The sequence below is a fragment of the Pan paniscus genome, chromosome 9, assembly GCF_029289425.2.
Source record: "Pan paniscus chromosome 9, NHGRI_mPanPan1-v2.0_pri, whole genome shotgun sequence".
Taxonomy (NCBI): domain Eukaryota; kingdom Metazoa; phylum Chordata; class Mammalia; order Primates; family Hominidae; genus Pan; species Pan paniscus.
In genome coordinates, this window is record NC_073258.2 from 57,204,530 (window position 1) to 57,214,147 (window position 9,618).

Consider the following 9,618-nt stretch of genomic DNA (forward strand, 5'->3'; position numbering starts at 1 on the left):
GATTCCCTTTTTAATATAATAAAAAGTGTTTTTAACTTTGTGATATCTCTCACCAACCTTATCTCCAATTGTTTTATTGATGAATGATGATTGCATATTTTCAAATGTTCCCTTGGAGTCATGAATTAAAAAGCAATTACTATGAAGTGATTTCACATTTTTAAGCAAAGATCCAGATTTTGTCATGACACTTATTAGATAGTCTCCAAATTTGTATCTTTTCAAGTTCAAGACTTTTACATCTTACAATCAAATACTAAATTCCAACCCAATCTGTATAATTCCTGAAGTAATAGATCTAATTTTAAAAAAATTTTTGCCAAATACATTCTCTCATGTCTCCTACATCTTGGAAAATAACAACCTCATTCAAAAAATATACACAAACACACACACACACATGCCCTTAGAATAATATTTTATTTCATGTTCAACTCTCCATCTTTTTGGTTCCTACCTCAAAATGGTTACTGAATAGAGTCACTCCTTATAGTTTTTCCTACTGCCACCTTAATGTAAGACATAGTCATCTCTCCAGTGGATAACTGAAATAGCCTCCTAGATAGCCTCCCTGTTTCTGCTCTTGCCTTGCTGAGATTTATTCTCAGAGGTGTAAAAATATAAGTCAAATATGTGGATCCTATTACACAGTTAAACACTATATAATAGAGTATATATGCAAAGCAACTTCCCATCTCACTGAGAAAGCATCCAAACCTCAAACAAGGCAAGGTGTGATAAATACAGCATCTCTTATTCCCCACTGGCCACTCTCCATCTTGTTCTCTGCAGTTCAGTCAATCTCCTGAAGTTTCTTGTTCAACATGATCCCACCTCAGGATTTTGAACTTGCTGTGCCATCTTCCTAAAAAGTCTTTCTGTAGATAGCCACATATTTAGTCAAACCACTGATTTAGTCACATCAGCTTTCTGTTCAGATTTCATCTTATATAGAGTTTTTTTGAACAACCTATATGTGGTAGACTAAACGGTGGCCCCTGTGATATTCAAATCCTAATCCCATACCTGTGAATCCTACCTTATATAACAGAAAATACTTTTCAGAGATGAGTCAGGCAAGGATTTTGAGGAAGGGAGATTACTTGGGATTATCTCGGTAAATACTAAATGTGAGAGGGAGGCAAAGGGAGATTTTTCTATAGAAGAAAGCAGTGTGATGACTAATGAAAGTGCTATGCTGCTGTCTTTGAAGATAGAAGGAGCCAAAATAGCACTGTTCATGAAGCTTGAAAAGGCAGTAAAACAGAGTCTCTCCTAAAGCTTTCAGAAGAAGTGTGGCCCCACGCACACTTGAGTTTGACCCAGCAAACTGATTTCTGGCTTCTGACCTCCAAACTGTAAGATAATCAATTATTGTTTTAAGCCTCTCATTTGGGGGTAACTTGTTATAGCAGCAATAGAAAATGTATACACATATAATAGAGTACCTACCACCTCTTTCTATTCACCTTTCCTTGTTTATTTTTCTTCATAGTTGTTATCATTTTATACAGTATATCAATACATGTTTATTTTCTTAACTGAATGTGAGCTCCTTGAAAGCATGACATTTGTCTTTTTCACGTTTTATCTCTAGCAAATAGAATATTTCTTGCTACAGAGTAGAAATACATATTTATCGAATGCATGAATATATATATGAATGAATTAAATTGTTGATATTTCATTACAAATGTTGAATTGGCAGGGTGCAGTGGCTCACACCTGTAATCCCAGCACTTTGGGAGGCCGAGACAGGTGGATCACGAGGTCAAGAGTTTGAGACCAGCCTGGCCGGCATGGTGAAACCCCCGTCTCTACTAAGAATACAAAAATTAGCCATGCATGGTGGCAAACGCCTGTAGTCCCAGCTACTCAGTAGGCTGAGGCAGGAGAATCGCTTGAACCTGGAAGGCAGAGGTTGCAGTGAGCCGAGATCACAACATTGCACTCCAGCCTAGGTGACAGAGTGAGGCTCTGCCTAAAAAAATAATAGTAGTAAGGCTGGGCACAGTGGCTCATGCCTGTAATCCCAGGACTTTGGGGGGCCAAGGCAGGCAGATCACCTGAGGTTAGGAGTTCGAGATCAGCCCGGCCAACATGGTGAAACCCTATCTCTACTAATAATACCAGTAAATAAATAAATAAATAAATAAATAAATAAATGTTATTGAATTTGTAGCACATCATGTCAAAAACATGTGAAACTAAGTGGCAGTCTATGATTTTGCAAACAAGAAACATACAATAGATATAGTTTTGGTGCCTCACAATATACCTCGACTCTTTATAATGGGTGTTCAGGTTTGTTTCAATGCTGGTAAAAAACAAAGATGCAAAAGCAAAATTACACAAAGCTGCAAAAGAAAAGGTTGTAGAGTTAACACTGCTATTTTTGATCAGCCTTAATACTAAATAGCAAATAAAAGGAATGACCTGCCTTTTTCTCTCAACTCAATTTTACTGGAGGGCACAATCATTGCTCTTTCAAGTTGGCAATCAGGGCAGAAGGTGAGGCAAAAAGAGGTCTAAGGTTGAGATTTGGAAAGAAATGGGGCTGCATTTGATGGAACTCATTTTCATGAGCTTAAATGGGTATGAAATAATAGGGACAGTTTAGTCACGGAACAAGGGAAGATTTGTTGTCACTAGATGCTCCTGTTTGTAACCCACATTAGCAGAAGGCTTATATATGTCATAGGATGAGTGGACATTCTACTCATTCTACTTGAGATTTGCTACCAGTCACATCTGGATTTAAATGTTAATTCTACCTTTAATAGTTTTGAAATATAAGAGATTTCTTACCCCCCTCCCACATTTTGTGATGTGAAAACTAAAAACCAAGGAATAAAACAATCTCTAGTACCAAAAATTTGAATCACTATACATAGATTGTCTAGCACATATATGAGCCACTTCTAAAGTAAATGTTCTTTCTTTATTTAAGTACAGGGTAACCCTAAATTTCCCATGCTGTTCTGGATACTGGATCATGAAGGAATCATTCCTTTTCCATCAGAGTAATATCTTGTTCTGCAACTAAGGAACTATATATACCTGAGTAAAAATGAGAGGCTGGAATCATACAGGTGCGAAGGAGTTCCTCCTGGTAGGGTTAACTGAAAATCCTAATTTGCAGATCCCACTCTTTTTGCTTGTCACTCTGATTTATTTCATCACTTTGTTGGATAATTTGGGTATAATTATTTTAATCTGGTTAAATGCCCAACTTCATACTCCAATGTACTTCTTCCTTGGCAACCTCTCCTTTTGTGATATCTGCTACTCTACTGTCTTTGCTCCTAAGATGCTAGTCAATTTCCTATCAAAACATAAGTCCAGTACATTTTCTGGCTGTGTTCTACAGAGTTTCTCTTTTGCAGTACATGTAACCACAGAGAACATTCTCCTGTCCATGATGGCTTATGACCATTACATGGCCATAGATAATCCCTTGTTGTATACAGTCATTATGGCCCAAAAAGTTTGTATTCAGATGGTCCTTGCTTCTTACTTTGGTGGGCTCATTAATTCCCTGACACACACAATAGGTTTGCTCAAATGAGACTTCTGTGGTCCTAATATTGTGAATCATTATTTCTGTGATGTTCCTCCTCTTCTGAGGCTTCCTTGCTCTGATGCTCATATCAATGAAATGCTGCTCTTGGTCTTCTCTGGGCTCATTGCAATGTTCACTTTCATTGCCATTATGGTGTCTTATATCCGCATCATCATTGCCATCCAGAGATTCCATGCAGCTGAGGGAAGGTACAAAGCCTTCTCCACTTGTGTCTCCCACCTAACCACTGTGACCTTATTCTATGGGTCTGTTTCTTTTAGTTATATCCAGCCAAGTTCTCAGTATTCATTGGAACAGGAGAAGGTCTCGGCTGTGTTTTATACACTGGTGATCCCCATGCTAAACCCACTTATTTATAGCCTGAGAAATAAGGATGTAAAAGATGCAGCCAAAAGGTTGATATGGTGGAGGAAAAACCCCACTTGACTCAGTCCTGCATATAGCTTTGCTAACCTAACATTTACCTGCAAATATATGGCCTATCTTTAAAATGATATCAAACAATTATAAATAAAACTATACTCCAGATGCTCTTGTACAGTTTGGATCAGGAATGATGAGTTTGACTTGAAGACCGAAAATCACTTTATTTCACAATTTATTGTGTTGATGACTTAATAAAATCATTATTTCAAAAGATGAGACTTTTTTTTTCTAACAAATTTTCATGCTGAACTCTGAAAAAGCTCACCATGGATTTAAAGAAGGTGTCACTGATTCAAACCAAAGTAATACTCTAACAATAGGTGTTTATCAATTCATCTCAGAGGAAATTTTCAGATAAAAATTCACATGTTCTTATGGTATGACTTTCTTAGATTATACTATTATGTCTTATTCTAAAAGGGCTGTCATTCAATTAAAAATGAATATCTTCCATTTTGTGTTTAATTTGCATTTCTTAATAGTATCTTAGAAAAAATGGCTATAGGAAATGAGTCCTTTTCCATAGTAATTTATTATTATTTATGGTTTACTATAAACTATAGTATTTATAATTTACTCTTATTATTATTTATGGTTTACTCATTCAACACACTTCTACTGTGCCAGTCACTTTGTATGTGTGAAAAGAGCCGGGCACATTCCTCAGCCCCGGGCTCAAAACAAACAAGCCCAGTACAAACACATCCCATCCTCCCATCCCACCACATATCACCATATATCTCTTAAACTTCCCCTGGGCTCAAAACAAACAAGCCCAGTACAAACACCACCAGGAAAGTCTCCGATAAGGGGACAGATGAGGGGACAGCCGTTCAAAGTTTTACTGAAAGAGCGGGAACCAAAAGAATTCCTTTGTTCCCCTGTAACTTTCAGGCTATAAAAAAGCAAACACTCACATTGTTGGGGGCCCTCTTGTATGCGGTGGAATGGAGGGACCAGGTTCGAACTTGTAGTAAAGATCCTTGCCGCTTGGCTTTGACTCTGGACTCTGGTGGTCTTCTTTGGGGAACAAACGGTCTGGGCATAACATCTGGGGGCCCGTCCGGGATTCCCCAAGCCCACCAGACCCCTGGTCAACGGATCTGCTAGGATCAATCTACTGATAGGTGAGCTGGCTCGTCTCCGTTTGTCTGTCTGTGTCTGTTCTGAATTCGAATCTGTGACTCGCGAGGTCTGAAACTGGAGCTGGCACAGTCCTGGCGGACACGCTATAGGACGGCCAGCGGAGACCGGTGGGAGACGTCCCCTGGCTCTCATCTGATCTATACTGCGATCTGAGCTGCTCCGGTTTGGCGGGCAGCAGCCATATCTGAGCTGCCCGGTTGATCAGGCAGCATCTGTCTCTGATCTGAGCTGCCCCGGTTTGGCGGGCAGCAGCCGTATCTGAGCTGCCCGGTTGGGCGGGCAGCAGCTGTCTCTGATCTGAGCTGCCCCGGTTTGGCGGGCAGCAGTCGTATCTGAGCTGCCCAGTTGGGCGGGCAGCAGCTGTCTCTGACCTAAGCTGCCCCGGTTTGGCGGGCAGCAGCTGTCTCTGATCTGAGCTGCCCCGGTTTGGCGGGCAGCAGCCGTATCTGAGCTGCCCGGTTTGGCGGGCAGCAGCTGTCTCTGATCTGAGCTGCCCCGGTTTGGCGGGCAGCAGCCGTATCTGAGCTGCCCGGTTGGGCGGGCAACAGCTGTCTCTGATCTGAGCTGCCCCAGTTTGGCAGGCAGCAGCTGTCTCTGATCTGAGCTGCCCCGGTTTGGCGGGCAGCAGCTGTCTCTGATCTGAGCTACCCCGGTTTGGCGGGCAGCATCTGTCTCTGATCTGAGCTGCCCCGGTTTGGCGGGCAGCAGCCGTATCTGAGCTGCCCGGTTGGGCGGGCAGCAGCTGTCTCTGATCTGAGCTGCCCCGGTTTGGCGGGCAGCATCTGTCTCTGATCTGAGCTGCCCCGGTTTGGCGGGCAGCAGCCGTATCTGAGCTGCCCGGTTGGGCGGGCAGCAGCTGTCTCTGATCTGAGCTGCCCCGGTTTGGCGGGCAGCATCTGTCTCTGATCTGAGCTGCCCGGTTGGGCGGGCAGCAGCTGTCTCTGATCTGAGCTGCCCCAGTTTGGCGGGCAGCACCTGTCTCTGATCTGAGCTGCCCCGATTTGGCCTGATCTGAGCTGCCCCGGTTTGCCGGGCAGCAGCTGCTTCTGACCAGGGCTGCCAAAGTGCGCCTGTGATTAGATATCATTAATAAGTCAAATCAGATTTCCTTTACAGGGATTCAAACCCACATTCCTTTACAGGAAGAGACTACAAATTATTACAGGATGGGTAATACCCAGAGCACTCCTCTATCTCTCCTTACGAGTAATTTCAAAGAAGTTAGAGCAAGGGGCCATGATCTTGGTATAGAAATCAGGAAAGGAAAGCTAATAATTACTCTGTATCACTCCGAATGGCCTGCCTTTGATGTGGGGTGGCCACCTGAAGGGACCTTCCGACTTGCTGTCATCACTAGGGTAAAGTCCAAGATTTTCCTACCTGGGTGTGCGGGCCACTTAGATCAAATCCCATATATCCTCATATGGCAGGACCTTGTTGAGAACCCGCCTCCTTGGCTGTCCCCTTTCCAATTGGCCTCTGAACCCTGTAAGGCACTAGTTGCTCGACCACTAAAATCCAAGCAACCAACTGCCCCCCCCATCCTGTTTTACCTGACAGCAGGGACCCACTGTTCACAGAACCCCCTCCGTACCACTCCGGGCCCCAGGCCCCAGCCCCCCTGGCTGAGCTGCGGGAGGGAGCAGGCGGATGGGAGGCGGCCGGCACACACGGGCCCGCTGAAAGGGAAAGTAACTTTGAAGGGCCGGCGGGGAGGATGCGGGGGCGCACTTCACGGACTAGCCCCCCTCAGCCGCCTGACTCCACGGTGGCTTTACCCCTTTGGGAAATAGGACCCCCGGATGACACAGGAATCCCCAGGCTCCAGTACTGGCCATTCTCCACCAGTGATCTGTATAACTGGAAAACTCAGAGTGCTCGGTTTTCAGACAACCCCAAAGATTTACTGGCTTTACTAGATAGTGTCATGTTCACCCACCAGCCCACTTGGGATGATTGTCAGCAGCTCCTCCGAATTTTGTTCACCACGGAAGAGCGAGAGAGAATACAGATAGAAGCTAGAAAGCTGGTCCCGGGGGACGACGGTCAACTGACTGCCAACCCCGACCTCATAAACGCAACCTTTCCTCTGACCAGGCCGGCGTGGGACTACAACACGGCAGAAGGTAGGGGATGGCTACACCTTTATCGCCAGACTCTAATGGCGGGTCTCCGGGCAGCTGCTCGCAAGCCCACTAATTTGGCTAAAGTATATTCTATTCTGCAGGGAAAGACAGAGAGCCCAGCTACCTACTTAGAAAGATTAATGGAAGCTTTTAGACAGTACATCCCCATAGATCCAGAGGCTCCAGGAAGTCAGGCAGCTGTTGTAATGTCTTTCGTAAATCAGGCAGCCCCAGATATTAAGAGAAAACTCCAGAAATTAGAAGACTTGGACGGAAAGCGGATTCAGGACCTCCTTCAGATAGCCCAGCGGGTTTACAATAACAGAGATACTCCAGAGGAAAAGCAATTTAAGGCCACTGAAAAAATGACCAAGGTCCTGGCAGCAGTGGTACAGAAAGAGCATCTACAGCCAGAGTACACCCAACCTAGGCGGCCCCCCCGGCATGATAATCTGAGCAAAGACCAATGTGCCTATTGTAAGGGGGCTGGCCACTGGGTAAGAGACTGCCCCAAAAAGAAACCACGAGGACAGGGACCCAGACCCCCTAGGTCTACACCCGTACTAGTCACTCAAGATGAAGACTAGGGAAGACGGGGTTCGGACCCCCTCCCCGAACCTAGGGTAACTTTGCAAGTGGAGGGGTCCCCAGTCCAGTTCTTGGTCGATACGGGGGCAACAGCCATTTAATTGGACAGACGAAGCCGAGTTGGCCTTCCAACAGATTAAAACCGCCCTACTCTCCGCGCCTGCACTAGGACTACCTGATGTTACCAAGCCCTTCCACTTATACGTGGATGAAAATAAGGGTGTCGCCAAGGCGGTAATAACTCAGAACTTAGGCCCCTGGCAGAGGCCAGTTGCCTACCTGTCAAAGAAGTTAGACCCAGTAGCTGCCGTGTGGCCCCCTTGTCTCCGAATGATTGCGGCCACGGCTCTGATGGTACAAGATGCTGATAAACTTGTCATGGGGCAAGAATTGCGGGTCGTTACTCCACATGCCATCGAAGGTGTACTCAAACAGCCACCTAATCGATGGATGAGTAACGCCCGGCTCACCCACTACCAAGGACTACTACTAAATCCTCTCAGGATAATTTTCCTGCCCCCAACAACCTTAAACCCTGCCTCGCTGCTGCCCAACCCGGACCTGGACGCCCCACTCCATGACTGCACCGAGATACTAGCTCAGGTGCACGGAGTTCAAGAAGACCTGCAGGACCACCCACTTCCTGACGCCGACCTCGTCTGGTTCACTGATGGGAGCAGCTTCATGCATCAAGGCCAGAGATACGCTGGGGCGGCAGTAACTTCAGAGACTGAGGTAATCTGGGTGGAACCCCTGCCCCCGGGGACATCGGCCCAGAAAGCCGAACTGATAGCGCTCACCCAAGCTCTTACCTTAGGGGCGGGGAAAAAGCTGACAGTATATACAGACAGCCGATATGCTTTTGCAACGGCGCATATACATGGGGCCATTTACAGGGAGCGAGGGTTACTGACGGCTGAAGGAAAAGAGATAAAAAACAAGCAAGAGATCCTAGCCCTGCTAACAGCCCTATAGAGGCCAGAAAAATTAGCCATTGTACATTGGCCAGGGCATCAGAAACTAACTACTCCAACTTCTCAAGGCAACTTTCTGGCAGACCAAACTGCAAGAAATGTGGCGAAGGCTCCCAGCCAACTCCTTGCACTCCAGCTCCCTGACCCGGGCCCCCGGGACTTGCCATATTTCCCTGAATATTCAGAACAAGATCTCCAGTGGATTGACAAACTTCCCCTGAAACAAATCCAGAATAGGTGGTGGACTGATACTAATGACCAAACCATCCCACCAGAAAAATTAGGACAACAGGTGTTAGAACACATCCACCGAACCACCCACCTGGGGGCCTGGCGGATGATAGACCTGATCAGACGCTCCAAGCTCAAAATCAGACATATAGCTGAGACGGCCAGCAGTATCGTGACAAGTTGCAAAGTCTGCCAGCTCAACAATGCATACCCCTAATCTCAAGCTGCAGCAGGAACAAGGCTCAGGGGAACCAGGCCCGGTATCTACTGGGAAGTAGATTTTACTGAAATAAAGCCAGGAAAGTACGGGTACCGGTACTTACTTGTCTTTGTAGATACTTTTTCAGGGTGGACTGAAGCATTCCGAACCAAAAGAGAAACTGCTCAGGTCGTAGCAAAGAAAATTCTGGAAGATATCCTTCCCAGATATGGCTTCCCCATCCAGATAGGGTCAGATAATGGGCCCGCTTTCGTCGCTAAGGTAAGTCAGGACTTGGCTTCCATCCTTGGGGCAAATTGGAAACTACATTGCGCTTACAGGCCC